Source organism: Rhinolophus sinicus, chromosome 11, assembly GCF_057876585.1.
Source record: "Rhinolophus sinicus isolate RSI-liver-muscle chromosome 11, RSI-T2T, whole genome shotgun sequence".
In the NCBI taxonomy this organism is placed as follows: Eukaryota; Metazoa; Chordata; class Mammalia; order Chiroptera; family Rhinolophidae; genus Rhinolophus; species Rhinolophus sinicus.
This window is the reverse complement of record NC_142511.1, coordinates 26,979,929-26,995,506: the sequence shown is the minus strand read 5'-3', so window position 1 is coordinate 26,995,506 and position 15,578 is coordinate 26,979,929. Positions and strand designations below refer to the sequence as shown.

Below are 15,578 nucleotides of genomic sequence, written 5' to 3'. Positions count from 1 at the left end.
GGCGGGGGCTGGGGAGGGCGTGAGGGCGGTGCTGGCGGCGGAGGCCGGGAGAGCAGAGGTGGGCGACTGAGCGAGTATGGCATTGGTGGCGGCGGGGGCTGGGGCGGGGGCTGGGAAGATGGCGGTGCTGGAGGCGGGGAGAGCAGAGGAGGGAATTGAGGGAGTGCGGCAATGGCGGCAGCGGGGGCGGGGGAGGGCGTGAGGGCGGTGCTGGCGGCGGAGGCCGGGAGAGCAGAGGCGGGAGACTGAGGGAGTATGGCGATGGTGGCTGCGGGGGTCTGGGGCGGGGGCGGGGGAGATGGCGGTGCTGGAGGCGGGGAGAGCGGAGGAGGGAATTGAGGGAGTACGGATATGGCGGCGGCGGGGGCGGGGGTGGGGGAGAGGGCAGCACTGGTGGCGGAGATGGGGAGCGCGGTGCTGGCGGCCGAGGTGGGGAGAGCACAGGAGGGAGTTTGAGGGAGTTTGGCGGTGGCGGCGGCGGGGGCGGGGACAGGGGCGGGGGCGAGGGCAGCGCTGGCGGGGGTGGGGGGTGGGGGGGTGGGGGGGTGGGGGGGTGGGGAGCCCGGTGGTGGCGGTGGCTTTGGCGCAGGCGGCGGTGGCGGCGACCGCGAGTCGGCGAAGGATTCGCGATGACGGCCTGCGGGACCGAAGAGGACTGAGAGGAGGGTGTGTGGGGGGAGCCCTGGCCCACGGGCCTGGTGTGCGGCCGGGGCTGCCAGCTTGTAGTGCCGGGCGGCTGACCCTCTGCTGGTCAGGGGGACCTGCGGCTGGCTGGGAGGCTGCAGAGGGGCAAGGGGCGGCAGGGGTTCGGAGGGAGCCACGCCGGAGCGGCGATGCAAAAGGAGACGCTAGCAAAAGCCAACAGGTATTCCCAGGCGGTCTCCCATCCAAGTACTAACCAGGACAGACCCTGCTTCGCTTCCGAGATCAGAGGAGATCTGCTGCGTTCAGGGTGGTATGGCCTTAGGCACTGGGACCCGGCTCCCGGCACTCCAAGAGCCTGCTCCCGACTTGCCTCCTGAGCGCACGCGCCATGCTGCTGGGCCGCTCGGGTGGCGAGCATGTCTGCCCGAGTGCCTCCCGCCCGCTCCCCGCCTCCTCCGGTCGCCGCTGGTGTGGGCGACGGGCTACTCCTGGCCCGCAGCGAGGCCCCTTCGCGCCCCCCAGTGGCTCCACAGGCCTCTGTCACTTCCCTGACTGTGACATATGTCTGGGCGCCCTGGCATCCTGGGACTCCCCACGCCCGGAATGGCTTTTACCACGCCGCCCTACCCCAACCCCTCTCATCCCCCCCCCAGCCCCACAACCGCACACCCTCCTTGCTGCTGTGCTGTCCCCACCACTCAGGGCCACCGAGGGGGTCGCAGGGTCCTCTCAGTCCCCTCCACCCTAGGGACGTGCAACCCAGGCCCTGGCCCTGGCCGGCCCCACCCACTGGCCCAAAGCCAGGGAGAGCCACCCGCGACCAGGGGGCAGCACCTCCAGACTGCCGCCACCCTTCGTCACACAGCCTTCTGTCTGGGCCCTCGCCCCTCATCAGCGACCGGCGTCCCGCCCGATCACTGGTCACTTCACTGGCTACACATCACCTCTCCTGACCCAGGGTGTTGAGAGAGAGGATGAGAGAAGGCCAGAGACGGAGCAAGAGGTAGGTGGAGAGAGACAGACGGGGACTGTGGGGACAGACTTGCAGAGAGCACTTTCCAGGCTCTGGGCCTCGCGTGGAGGGGTGCTGCGTGGGGGCTGCACGGACATCAGCTGTTACCGCTTGGCCATCAGCTGTTGCCAGTTGGCCATTGGCCACTGGCAGAGCTGCGGTGGCCAAGCTAGGAAGGGCGGATGGTGGACTGCAAATTGCAGAGGGGCGCGGACTGCAGTGGGCCGGCTTGGTGAGTCTGTTGGTTGGCAGAGAATCGGCCGGCAGGTAGGGGATCGGGCGGCTCCGGCTTGCCGTGTCTCCAAGCCAGCCGCCCGTGAGACATGGTGCTATGAGCTCCCTATCCGTGGCTCTGTTGGTGTTCCTTCTTGGCCTCGCCAAATCCTGGGTTCTTGTGCGGGCAGAGGGACTAGAGTCCCCGCAGGACAGGGACCGACAGACAGAACGGGGGGACAGGGGGACCGGGGGACGGGAGGACCGGGGGACAGGGGACCGGGAGACGGGTGTAAGAGGGGGGACAGGGAGAACGGTGGGTCTGTAGGAACCCGGGGCGGGGGTACCGGGGGACGGGGTACCAGGAGATGGGGGAAGGGGGGCAGGGGGACAGGGAGACCGTTGGAACTGGGAGAACCGGGGGACGGGGGGTCTGGGAGACGGGGGCATGTGGGACGGGGGGAAGGGGTGACCGGAAGATGGGGGGACGGGAGTACGAGAGGGCCAGGGGGACGGGGGTCTGGGGAATGGGGGGACAAGGGGACCGGGGGACCGGGGGGACAGGGGGACTGGGTACTGGGAGACAGTGGGACCAGGGGACGGGGGGACCGGGAGATGGGGGGACACGGTACCAGGGGAAAGGGAGACCGGGGAATTGGGGGACAGGGAGACTGGGACACTGGGGGATTGGGGGAATGAGAGGACGGTGGGACTGGCGGACGGTGGGACGGAGGGACCAGGAGACCGGTGGATGGAGGGACAGGAGTACGAGGGTACTGGTGGACGAGGGACATGGGGAGGGGGGGACCGGGAAACGGGGGAACGGGGGACCGTGAGACGGGGGGACCGGGAGATGGGGGACCTGGGGCCGGGGGGCCGGGGTGACGGGGGGACCGGGAGACAGAGGGACAGGGGGACTGGAGGGTCGGGGGGACCGGGGTACGGGGGGACCGGGGGACGGGGGGACCGGGGCAACGGAGACGGGGGGGACCGGGGGAACGGCGGATGGGGGGACCAGGGGACCCGCGGACCGGGGGACCGGAGGTTGGGGGGACCGGGGGATAGGGGTCCGGGCGACGGGGTGACCAGGGGCATGAATGGACTGGGGGACGGGGGTACCAGTGGACCGGGAGATGGGGGGACCGGGGGACCGGGGACCGGGGGACGGGGGGACCGGGGGACCGGGGGTTGGGGGACTGGGGGATGAGGGGACCGGGAGATCGGGTACCGGGGAACGGGGCGACTAGGAGACGGGGGACCGCGAGACGGGGGACCGGGGACGGGGTGACCGGGAGATGGGACACCGGGAGACGGGAGACTGTGGGACGGGAGGACCGGGAGACGGGGCGAACGGAGAACTGGGGGATCGGTAGACGGGGGCCAGGGCGATGGGGGAACCGGGGGACTGGGGGACCGGGGGACCAGGGACCGGGGGTTGGGGGTCCAGGGGATGAGGGGACCGGGAGACGGGGGACCTGGGGACCGGGCGACCGGGAGACGGGGGACCGGGAGACGGGGGGATGGGTGTGCGGCCGGACCGGGAGACAGAGGGACAGGGAGATGGGGGGACCGGGGGACCGGGGAAGGGGGTAACACTGGACGGAGGACCGGGGGACCGGAAGACCGGGCGACCGGGAGACAGGGGACCGGGAGACTGGGGACCGGGAGACGGGGCGACCGGGGAACGGGGGGACCGGTAGAAGGGCTCCTGGGCGCCGGGGGAACCGGGGGACCGGGGGACCAGGAGACGGGGGACCGGGGAACAGGAGACCGGGGGTATGGGGGGACGGGGGGACCAGGCGAAGGAGGGACGGGGGGACGGGGAGACGTTGGGACTGGGGGACCGGGGGACAGGTGGACCGCGAGACGGAGGACCGGGAGACGGGGGAACGGGGGTCGGGGGACCCGGGGAGGGGGGTACCGGGAGACGAGGGAATGGGGGACGGGTGGACCAGGGGCGTGGGTGGACTGGGGGGACGGGGGAGCGGGGGACGGGGGATGGGGCACTGGGGGGACGGTGGCACCGGGGGACGGGTGGACTGGGAGAGGGTGGAAGGGGGTACGGGGGAACAGGGGGATCAGGGGACGGGGGGAACAGGGGACGGGGGGGACCGGAATAGGGGGGATGGTGGAACGTGGGGACGGGGGACCCGGGAGACGGGGGACAGGAAGACGGGGAACCGGGGGAACGGAGACAGGGGTGACGGGGAGACGGGGGTACCGGGGGACGGGGGTACTGCGTGGGGCTGCACTGACATCAGCTGTTACCGCTTGGCCTTCAGCTGTTGCCAGTTGGCCATTGGACACCGGCAGAGCTGCGGTAGCCAAGCTAGGAAGCGCGGATGGTGGACTGCAAATTGCAGAGGGGCGCGGACTGCAGTGGGCCGGCTTGGTGGGTCTGTTGGTTGGCAGAGAATCGGCCAGCAGGTGGGGGATCGGGCGGCTCCGGCTTGCCGTGTCTCCAAGCCAGCCGCCCGTGAGACATGGTGCTATGAGACCCCTATCCGTGGCTCTGTGGGTGTTCCTTCTTGGCCTCGCCAAATCCTGCGTTCTTGTGCGGGCAGAGGGACTAGAGTCCCCGCAGGACAGGGACAGACAGACAGAACGGGAGGAGGAGTAAGAGGGAGCGAGATGGAAATATACACGTATATGTACATGTATGTGTCTAGACATACAGAGAGACATGGACAGAGACAGAGAAAGAGGGGGCTGGCACGCGGGGAGAGAGCTCCTGAGCCAGAGCCAGAACCCAACAGGCACGTCACAGAGCCAGACAGACATGGGGTGGGGGAGGGTGGGAGGGACGCACATTCGGGCACACGGACTGGGACAGACGCACTGAGGCTGTGTTGAAGTGGTGGCTTCTCCACCGGAGTGTGGTCGTGCCCGGGGCTGGGCTCCGCCAAGGAGGCATTGCCCTGGCGTTGGCAGTCACCATTGAAGCCCCCGGGGCGGGCCGCCAGGGTCTCCGGAGGGCCAGTGGGCTCTGAGCCCCGCCCAGGGACCCGCCCGCGAGAGGAGAGTGGCAGCCCCCAGGCACCCTGGTTGTGAGGATTGTGTGCCTGCGTGCCTGCTCTTCCCTTGTGGCGGTCTCCCCTGGAGTCGATGGCGCGTGGTGTGTTGGGGTGCTGTTCCCGCCGTCCCCTGGTTTGTCCCGGCTCTTTGTGCCCTTTGTGTCGGGGACACCGTGGCCGGCGGGAAGGGAGGGCTCCTGGCTCTTGTGGGAGACGGGAGGGGACGCGCGGGGGTGTGGGGAGAGGTGCCTGCCCGCGGAGACAGAAGACTCCGGTGGGGCGGGGCGGGTGGGCGTCCCGTTTGCCCGAGGACACGCCGATCCTGTGTCTCGGGGCCCAGGGGCAGGCGCAGGGATGGGCGTCCCCTGGGCTCGGGCCGAGGTGCAAAGGACCGGCACGTCCTGGGATGGAGAGAGCCTGGTGGAAGCCTGCGCCGGCAGGCAGCCCTGGGCTTGGGCGTTGGGGGTTGCGGCGGCGGCAGGGTCGGGGAGCGAGAGGGAGCCCTGCGATGGCGGTGGCGGCGGCGGCGACCTAGACGCGGCTGACTGCTGCAGGCTGACGGCCTGCCTCGGCGAAGAGCACTAAGAAGAGGGAGAGGGGGGGAGCCCTGGCCGACAGGCCTGGTGTGCGGCCGGGGATGCGAGCTTGTAGTGCTGGGCGGCTGTCCCTCCTCTGGCCAGGGGGACCTTCGGCTGGCTGGGCGGCTGCAGGGGTTGCAGAGGGGCAAGGGGCGGCAGGGATTCGGAGGGAGGCACGCCGGGGCGGCGGCGCAAAAGGAGAGGCGAGCAAAAGCCTACAGGTATTCCCAGGAGGTCTCCCATGCAAGTACTAACCAGGCCCCTCCCTGCTTAGCTCCCGAGATCAGAGGAGATCGGGCGCGTTCAGGGTGGTATGGCCGTAGACGCTGGGACCCGGCTCCCGCGCCCCAAGAGCCTGCTCCCGGCCTGTCTCGTGAGCGCCCGCCATGCAGATGAGCCGCTCCGGTGGCGAGCATCGACCCGCGGGCCGGCTCTGCCAGCACCGCGTCCCCCCCCAGTCCGGCTCCCCGCCTCTTCCTAATGCCCCTGGCGTGGGCGGCGGGCTACTCCTGGCCGACAGCGAGGCCCCTTCGCGCCACCCGGGGCTCCATGGGACACTGCCACTTCCCTGATGGTGCCAGAAGTCGTGGAACTCTGGCATCCTGGGACTCCCCGCACCCAGACCGGCATACAACCCGCTCCCCTACCGCCACCAGGTTTACCCCCAACCGCAGCCCCAAGGCTGGTGGAGGCCTGCACCAGCAGGCAACCCTGGGCCTGGGAGTTGTGGGAGGACCCCGCGGCGGCGGCGGGGGCGGCTGCGGCGGCGGCTGCGGCGGCGGCGGCGGCGGCGGCGGCGGAGGCAGGGGAGGGTGGCGAGGTAGGCGATGGCAACCGCGTGGATGGCGCCAGGGCGGCGATGGCGGCGGCGACAATGGGGGCATTGACGGTGGGCGCTGGGACACGGGGGCCGATGGCGGCGGCGGTGGCGGCGGGGGCTGGGGAGGGCGTGAGGGCGGTGCTGGCGGCGGAGGCCGGGAGAGCAGAGGCGGGAGACTGAGCGAGTATGGCATTGGTGGCGGCGGGGGCTGGGGCGGGGGCTGGGAAGATGGCGGTGCTGGAGGCGGGGAGAGCAGAGGAGGGAATTGAGGGAGTGCGGCAATGGCGTCAGCGGGGGCGGGGGAGGGCGTGAGGGCGGTGCTGCGGGGGAGGCCGGGAGAGCAGAGGCGGGAGACTGAGGGAGTATGGCGATGGTGGCTGCGGGGGTCTGGGGCGGGGGCGGGGGAGATGGCGGTGCTGGAGGCGGGGAGAGCGGAGGAGGGAATTGAGGGAGTACGGATATGGCGGCGGCGGGGGCGGGGGTGGGGGAGAGGGCAGCACTGGTGGCGGAGATGGGGAGCGCGGTGCTGGCGGCCGAGGTGGGGAGAGCACAGGAGGGAGTTTGAGGGAGTTTGGCGGTGGCGGCGGCGTAGGCGGGGACAGGGGCGGGGGCGAGGGCAGCGCTGGCGGGGGTGGGGGGGGTGGGGGGGTGGGGGGGGGAGCCCGGTGGTGGCGGTGGCTTTGGCGCAGGCGGCGGTGGCGGCGACCGCGAGTCGGCGAAGGATTCGCGATGACGGCCTGCGGGACCGAAGAGGACTGAGAGGAGGGTGTGTGGGGGGAGCCCTGGCCCACGGGCCTGGTGTGCGGCCGGGGCTGCCAGCTTGTAGTGCCGGGCGGCTGACCCTCTGCTGGTCAGGGGGACCTGCGGCTGGCTGGGAGGCTGCAGAGGGAGCCACGCCGGAGCGGCGATGCAAAAGGAGACGCTAGCAAAAGCCAACAGGTATTCCCAGGCGGTCTCCCATCCAAGTACTAACCAGGACAGACCCTGCTTCGCTTCCGAGATCAGACGAGATCTGCTGCATTCAGGGTGGTATGGCCTTAGGCACTGGGACCCGGCTCCCGTCACTCCAAGAGCCTGCTCCCGACTTGCCTCCTGAGCGCACGCGCCATGCTGCTGGGCCGCTCGGGTGGCGAGCATGTGTGCCCGAGTGCCTCCCGCCCGCTCCCCGCCTCCTCCGGTCGCCGCTGGTGTGGGCCACGGGCTACTCCTGGCCCGCAGCGAGGCCCCTTCGCGCCCCCCAGTGGCTCCACAGGCCTCTGTCACTTCCCTGACTGTGACATATGTCTGGGCGCCCTGGCATCCTGGGACTCCCCACGCCCGGAATGGCTTTTACCACGCCCCCCTACCCCAACACCTCTCATCCCCCCCCCAGCCCCACAACCGCACACCCCCCCTTGCTGCTGTGCTGTCCCCACCACTCAGGGCCACCGAGGGGGTCGCAGGGTCCTCTCAGTCCCCTCCACCCTAGGGACGTGCAACCCAGGCCCTGGCCCTGGCCGGCCCCACCCACTGGCCCAAAGCCAGGGAGAGCCACCCGCGACCAGGGGGCAGCACCTCCAGACTGCCGCCACCCTTCGTCACACAGCCTTCTGTCTGGGCCCTCGCCCCTCATCAGCGACCGGCGTCCCGCCCGATCACTCGTCACTTCACTGGCTACACATCACCTCTCCTGACCCAGGGTGTTGAGAGAGAGGATGAGAGAAGGCCAGAGACGGAGCAAGAGGTAGGCGGAGAGAGACAGACGGGGACTGTGGGGACAGACTTGCAGAGAGCACTTTCCAGGCTCTGGGCCTCGCGTGGAGGGGTGCTGCGTGGGGGCTGCACGGACATCAGCTGTTACCGCTTGGCCATCAGCTGTTGCCAGTTGGCCATTGGCCACTGGCAGAGCTGCGGTGGCCAAGCTAGGAAGCGCGGATGGTGGACTGCAATTTGCAGAGGGGCGCGGACTGCAGTGGGCCGGCTTGGTGGGTCTGTTGGTTGGCAGAGAATCGGCCGGCAGGTTGGGGATCGGGCGGCTCCGGCTTGCCGTGTCTCCAAGCCAGCCGCCCGTGAGACATGGTGCTATGAGCCCCCTATCCGTGGCTCTGTTGGTGTTCCTTCTTGGCCTCGCCAAATCCTGGGTTCTTGTGCGGACAGAGGGACTAGAGTCCCCGCAGGACAGGGACCGACAGACAGAACGGGGGGACAGGGGGACCGGGGGACGGGAGGACAGGGGGACAGGGGACCGGGAGACGGGTGTAAGGGGGGGGACAGGGAGAACGGTGGGACTGTAGGAACCCGGGGCGGGGGTACCGGGGGACGGGGTACCAGGAGATGGGGGAAGGGGGGCAGGGGGACAGGGAGACCGTTGGAACTGGGAGAACCGGGGGACGGGGGGTCTGGGAGACGGGGGCATGTGGGACGGGGGGAAGGGGTGACCGGAAGATGGGGGGACGGGAGTACGAGAGGGCCGGGGGGACGGGGGGACTGGGGGATGGGGTGACAAGGGGAAGGGGGAACGGGGGGGACAGGGGGACTGGGTACTGGGAGACAGTGGGACCAGGGGACGGGGGGACCGGGAGATGGGGGGACACGGTACCAGGGGAAAGGGAGACCGGGGAATTGGGGGACAGGGAGACTGGGGGACTGGGGGATTGGGGGAATGAGAGGACGGTGGGACTGGCGGACGGTGGGACGGAGGGACCAGGAGACCGGTGGATGGAGGGACAGGAGTACGAGGGTACTGGGGGACGAGGGACATGGGGAGGGGGGGACCGGGAAACGGGGGAACGGGGGACCGTGAGACGGGGGGACCGGGAGATGGGGGACCTGGGGCCGGGGGGACGGGGTGACGGGGGGACCGGGAGACAGAGGGACAGGGGGACTGGAGGGTCGGGGGGACCGGGGGACGGGGGGACCGGGGGACGGGGGGACCGGGTCAACGGAGACGGGGGGGACCGGGGGAACGGCGGATGGGGGGACCAGGGGACCCGCGGACCGGGGGACCGGAGGTTGGGGGGACCGGGGGATAGGGGACCGGGCGACGGGGTGACCAGGGGCATGAATGGACTGGGGGGACGGGGGTACCAGTGGACCGGGAGATGGGGGGACCGGGGGACCGGGGACCGGGGGACGGGGGGACCGGGGGACCGGGGGTTGGGGGACTGGGGGATGAGGGGACCGGGAGATCGGGTACCGGGGAACGGGGCGACTAGGAGACGGGGGACCGCGAGACGGGGGACCGGGGACGGGGTGACCGGGAGATGGGACACCGGGAGACGGGAGACTGTGGGACGGGAGGACCGGAAGACGGGGCGAACGGAGAACTGGGAGATCGGTAGACGGGGGCCAGGGCGATGGGGTAACCGGGGGACCAGGGACCGGGGGTTGGGGGTCCAGGGGATGAGGGGACCGGGAGACGGGGGACCTGGGGACCGGGCGACCGGGAGACGGGGGACCGGGAGACGGGGGGATGGGTGTGCGGCCGGACCGGGAGACAGAGGGACAGGGAGATGGGGTGACCGGGGGACCGGGGGAAGGTGGTAACACTGGACGGAGGACCGGGGGACCGGAAGACCGGGCGACCGGGAGACAGGGGACCGGGAGACTGGGGACCGGGAGACGGGGCGACCGGGGAACGGGGGGACCGGTAGAAGGGCGCCTGGGCGCCGGGGGAACCGGGGGACCGGGGGACCAGGAGACGGGGGACCGGGGAACGGGAGACCGGGGGTATGGGGGGACGGGGGGACCAGGCGAAGGAGGGACAGGGGGACGGGGAGACGTTGGGACTGGGGGACCGGGGGACAGGTGGACCGCGAGACGGAGGACCGGGAGACGGGGGAACGGGGGTCGGGGGACCCGGGGAGGGGGGGACCTGGAGACGAGGGAATGGGGGACGGGTGGACCAGGGGCGTGGGGGTACTGGGGGGACGGGCCACCGGGGGACGTGTGGACTGGGAGAGGGTGGATGGGGGTACGGGGGAACAGGGGGATCAGGGGACGGGGGGAACAGGGGACGGGGGGGGGGGGGACCGGAATAGGGGGGATGGTGGAACGTGGGGACGGGGGACCCGGGAGACGGGGGACAGGAAGACGGGGAACCGGGGGAACGGAGACAGGGGTGACGGGGAGACGGGGGTACCGGGGGACGGGGGTACTGCGTGGGGCTGCACTGACATCAGCTGTTACCGCTTGGCCTTCAGCTGTTGCCAGTTGGCCATTGGACACCGGCAGAGCTGCGGTGGCCAAGCTAGGAAGCGCGGATGGTGGACTGCAAATTGCAGAGGGGCGCGGACTGCAGTGGGCCGGCTTGGTGGGTCTGTTGGTTGGCAGAGAATCGGCCAGCAGGTGGGGGATCGGGCGGCTCCGGCTTGCCGTGTCTCCAAGCCAGCCGCCCGTGAGACATGGTGCTATGAGCCCCCTATCCGTGGCTCTGTGGGTGTTCCTTCTTGGCCTCGCCAAATCCTGCGTTCTTGTGCGGGCAGAGGGACTAGAGTCCCCGCAGGACAGGGACAGACAGACAGAATGGGAGGAGGAGTAAGAGGGAGCGAGATGGAAATATACACGTATATGTACATGTATGTGTCTAGACATACAGAGAGACATGGACAGAGACAGAGAAAGAGGGGGCTGGCACGCGGGGAGAGAGCTCCTGAGCCAGAGCAAGAACCCAACAGGCACGTCACAGAGCCAGACAGACATGGGGTGGGGGAGGGTGGGAGGGACGCACATTCGGGCACACGGACTGGGACAGACGCACTGAGGCTGTGTTGAAGTGGTGGCTTCTCCACCGGAGTGTGGTCGTGCCCGGGGCTGGGCTCCGCCAAGGAGGCATTGCCCTGGCGTTGGCAGTCACCATTGAAGCCCCCGGGGCGGGCCGCCAGGGTCTCCGGAGGGCCAGTGGGCTCTGAGCCCCGCCCAGGGACCCGCCCGCGGGAGGAGAGTGGCAGCCCCCAGGCACCCTGGTTGTGAGGATTGTGTGCCTGCGTGCCTGCTCTTCCCTTGTGGCGGTCTCCCCTGGAGTCGATGGCGCGTGGTGTGTTGGGGTGCTGCTCCCGCCGTCCCCTGGTTTGTCCCGGCTCTTTGTGCCCTTTGTGTCGGGGACACCGTGGCCGGCGGGAAGGGAGGGCTCCTGGCTCTTGTGGGAGACGGGAGGGGACGCGCGGGGGTGTGGGGAGAGGTGCCTGCCCGCGGAGACAGAAGACTCCGGTGGGGCGGGGCGGGTGGGCGTCCCGTTTGCCCGAGGACACGCCGATCCTGTGTCTCGGGGCCCAGGGGCAGGCGCAGGGATGGGCGTCCCCTGGGCTCGGGCCGAGGTGCAAAGGACCGGCACGTCCTGGGATGGAGAGAGCCTGGTGGAAGCCTGCGCCGGCAGGCAGCCCTGGGCTTGGGCGTTGGGGGTTGCGGCGGCGGCAGGGTCGGGGAGCGAGAGGGAGCCCTGCGATGGCGGTGGCGGCGGCGGCGACCTAGACGCGGCTGACTGCTGCAGGCTGACGGCCTGCCTCGGCGAAGAGCACTAAGAAGAGGGAGAGGGGGGGAGCCCTGGCCGACAGGCCTGGTGTGCGGCCGGGGATGCGAGCTTGTAGTGCTGGGCGGCTGTCCCTCCTCTGGCCAGGGGGACCTTCGGCTGGCTGGGCGGCTGCAGGGGTTGCAGAGGGGCAAGGGGCGGCAGGGATTCGGAGGGAGGCACGCCGGGGCGGCGGCGCAAAAGGAGAGGCGAGCAAAAGCCTACAGGTATTCCCAGGCGGTCTCCCATGCAAGTACTAACCAGGCCCCTCCCTGCTTAGCTCCCGAGATCAGAGGAGATCGGGCGCGTTCAGGGTGGTATGGCCGTAGACGCTGGGACCCGGCTCCCGCACCCCAAGAGCCTGCTCCCGGCCTGTCTCGTGAGCGCCCGCCATGCAGATGAGCCGCTCCGGTGGCGAGCATCGACCCGCGGGCCGGCTCTGCCAGCACCGCGTCCCCCCCCAGTCCGGCTCCCCGCCTCTTCCTAATGCCCCTGGCGTGGGCGGCGGGCTACTCCTGGCCGACAGCGAGGCCCCTTCGCGCCACCCGGGGCTCCATGGGACACTGCCACTTCCCTGATGGTGCCAGAAGTCGTGGAACTCTGGCATCCTGGGACTCCCCGCACCCAGACCGGCATACAACCCGCCCCCCTACCGCCACCAGGTTTACCCCCAACCGCAGCCCCAAGGCTGGTGGAGGCCTGCACCAGCAGGCAACCCTGGGCCTGGGAGTTGTGGGAGGACCCCGCGGCGGCGGCGGGGGCGGCTGCGGCGGCGGCGGCGGCGGCGGCAGAGGCAGGGGAGGGTGGCGAGGTAGGCGATGGCAACCGCGTGGATGGCGCCAGGGCGACGATGGCGGCGGCGACAATGGGGGCTTTGACGGTGGGTGCTGGGACACGGGGGCCGATGGCGGCGGCGGTGGCGGCGGGGGCTGGGGAGGGCGTGAGGGCGGTGCTGGCGGCGGAGGCCGGGAGAGCAGAGGCGGGAGACTGAGCGAGTATGGCATTGGTGGCGGCGGGGGCTGGGGCGGGGGCTGGGAAGATGGCGGTGCTGGAGGCGGGGAGAGCAGAGGAGGGAATTGAGGGAGTGCGGCAATGGCGGCAGCGGGGGCTGGGGAGGGCGTGAGGGCGGTGCTGGCGGCGGAGGCCGGGAGAGCAGAGGCGGGAGACTGAGGGAGTATGGCGATGGTGGCTGCGGGGGTCTGGGGCGGGGGCGGGGGAGATGGCGGTGCTGGAGGCGGGGAGAGCGGAGGAGGGAATTGAGGGAGTACGGATATGGCGGCGGCGGCAGGGGCGGGGGTGGGGGAGAGGCAGCACTGGTGGCGGAGATGGGGAGCGCGGTGCTGGCGGCCGAGGTGGGGAGAGCACAGGAGGGAGTTTGAGGGAGTTTGGCGGTGGCGGCGGCGGGGGCGGGGACAGGGGCGGGGGCGAGGGCAGCGCTGGCGGGGGGGGGGGGGGGGAAGGGGGGGGAGGGGGGGGAGCCCGGTGGTGGCGGTGGCTTTGGCGCAGGCGGCGGTGGCGGCGACCGCGAGTCGGCGAAGGATTCGCGATGACGGCCTGCGGGACCGAAGAGGACTGAGAGGAGGGTGTGTGGGGGGAGCCCTGGCCCACGGGCCTGGTGTGCGGCCGGGGCTGCCAGCTTGAAGTGCCGGGCGGCTGACCCTCTGCTGGTCAGGGGGACCTGCGGCTGGCTGGGAGGCTGCAGAGGGGCAAGGGGCGGCAGGGGTTCGGAGGGAGCCACGCCGGAGCGGCGATGCAAAAGGAGACGCTAGCAAAAGCCAACAGGTATTCCCAGGCTGTCTCCCATCCAAGTACTAACCAGGACAGACCCTGCTTCGCTTCCGAGATCAGACGAGATCTGCTGCGTTCAGGGTGGTATGGCCTTAGGCACTGGGACCCGGCTCCCGGCACTCCAAGAGCCTGCTCCCGACTTGCCTCCTGAGCGCACGCGCCATGCTGCTGGGCCGCTGGGGTGGCGAGCATGTGTGCCCGAGTGCCTCCCGCCCGCTCCCCGCCTCCTCCGGTCGCCGCTGGTGTGGGCGACGAGCAACTCCTGGCCCGCAGCGAGGCCCCTTCGCGCCCCCCAGTGGCTCCACAGGCCTCTGTCACTTCCCTGACTGTGACATATGTCTGGGCGCCCTGGCATCCTGGGACTCCCCACGCCCGGAATGGCTTTTACCACGCCCCCCTACCCCAACCCCTCTCATCCCCCCGCCAGCCCCACAACCGCACACCCCCCTTGCTGCTGTGCTGTCCCCACCACTCAGGGCCACCGAGGGGGTCGCAGGGTCCTCTCAGTCCCCTCCACCCTAGGGACGTGCAACCCAGGCCCTGGCCCTGGCCGGCCCCACCCACTGGCCCAAAGCCAGGGAGAGCCACCCGCGACCAGGGGGCAGCACCTCCAGACTGCCGCCACCCTTCGTCACACAGCCTTCTGTCTGGGCCCTCGCCCCTCATCAGCGACCGGCGTCCCGCCCGATCACTGGTCACTTCACTGGCTACACATCACCTCTCCTGACCCAGGGTGTTGAGAGAGAGGATGAGAGAAGGCCAGAGACGGAGCAAGAGGTAGGCGGAGAGAGACAGACGGGGACTGTGGGGACAGACTTGCAGAGAGCACTTTCCAGGCTCTGGGCCTCGCGTGGAGGGGTGCTGCGTGGGGGCTGCACGGACATCAGCTGTTACCGCTTGGCCATCAGCTGTTGCCAGTTGGCCATTGGCCACTGGCAGAGCTGCGGTGGCCAAGGTAGGAAGCGCGGATGGTGGACTGCAAATTGCAGAGGGGCGCGGACTGCAGTGGGCCGGCTTGGTGGGTCTGTTGGTTGGCAGAGAATCGTCCGGCAGGTTGGGGATCGGGCGGCTCCGGCTTGCCGTGTCTCCAAGCCAGCCGCCCGTGAGACATGGTGCTATGAGCCCCCTATCCGTGGCTCTGTTGGTGTTCCTTCTTGGCCTCGCCAAATCCTGCGTTCTTGTGCGGGCAGAGGGACTAGAGTCCCCGCAGGACAGGGACCGACAGACAGAACGGGGGGACAGGGGGACCGGGGGATGGGAGGACCGGGGGACAGGGGACCGGGAGACGGGTGTAAGGGGGGGGACAGGGAGAACGGTGGGACTGTAGGAACCCGGGGCGGGGGTACCGGGGGACGGGGTACCAGGAGATGGGGGAAGGGTGGCAGGGGGACAGGGAGACCGTTGGAACTGGGAGAACCGGGGGACGGGGGGTCTGGGAGACGGGGGTATGTGGGATGGGGGGAAGGGGTGACCGGAAGATGGGGGGACGGGAGTACGAGAGGGCCGGGGGGACGGGGGGACTGGGGGATGGGGGGACAAGGGGACCGGGGGACCGGGGGGACAGGGGGACTGGGTACTGGGAGACAGTGGGACCAGGGGACGGGGGGACCGGGAGATGGGGGGACACGGTACCAGGGGAAAGGGAGACCGGGGAATTGGGGGACAGGGAGACTGGGGGACTGGGGGATTGGGGGCATGAGAGGACGGTGGGACTGGCGGACGGTGGGACGGAGGGACCAGGAGACCGGTGGATGGAGGGACAGGAGTACGAGGGTACTGGGGGACGAGGGACATGGGGAGGGGGGACCGGGAAACGGGGGAACGGGGGACCGTGAGACGGGGGGACCGGGAGATGGGGGACCTGGGGCCGGGGGGCCGGGGTGACGGGGGGACCGGGAGACAGAGGGACAGGGGGACTGGAGGGTCGGGGGACCGGGGTACGGGGGGACCGGGGGACGGGGGGACCGGGGCAACGGAGACGGGGGGGACCGGGGGAACGGCGGATGGGGGGACCAGGGGACCC

General features: G+C 70.6%; 3 pseudogenes; all 3 read right to left on the bottom strand.

Moving 5' to 3' along the window:
- Positions 1–5,667: 5,667 nt before the first annotated feature.
- LOC148756696 (5S ribosomal RNA) lies at positions 5,668–5,787 on the bottom strand (annotated as a pseudogene).
- A 1,418-nt stretch (positions 5,788–7,205) lies between these two features.
- Positions 7,206–7,325, bottom strand: LOC148756695 (5S ribosomal RNA; annotated as a pseudogene).
- A 4,653-nt stretch (positions 7,326–11,978) lies between these two features.
- LOC148756694 (5S ribosomal RNA) lies at positions 11,979–12,098 on the bottom strand (annotated as a pseudogene).
- Positions 12,099–15,578: the final 3,480 nt, after the last annotated feature.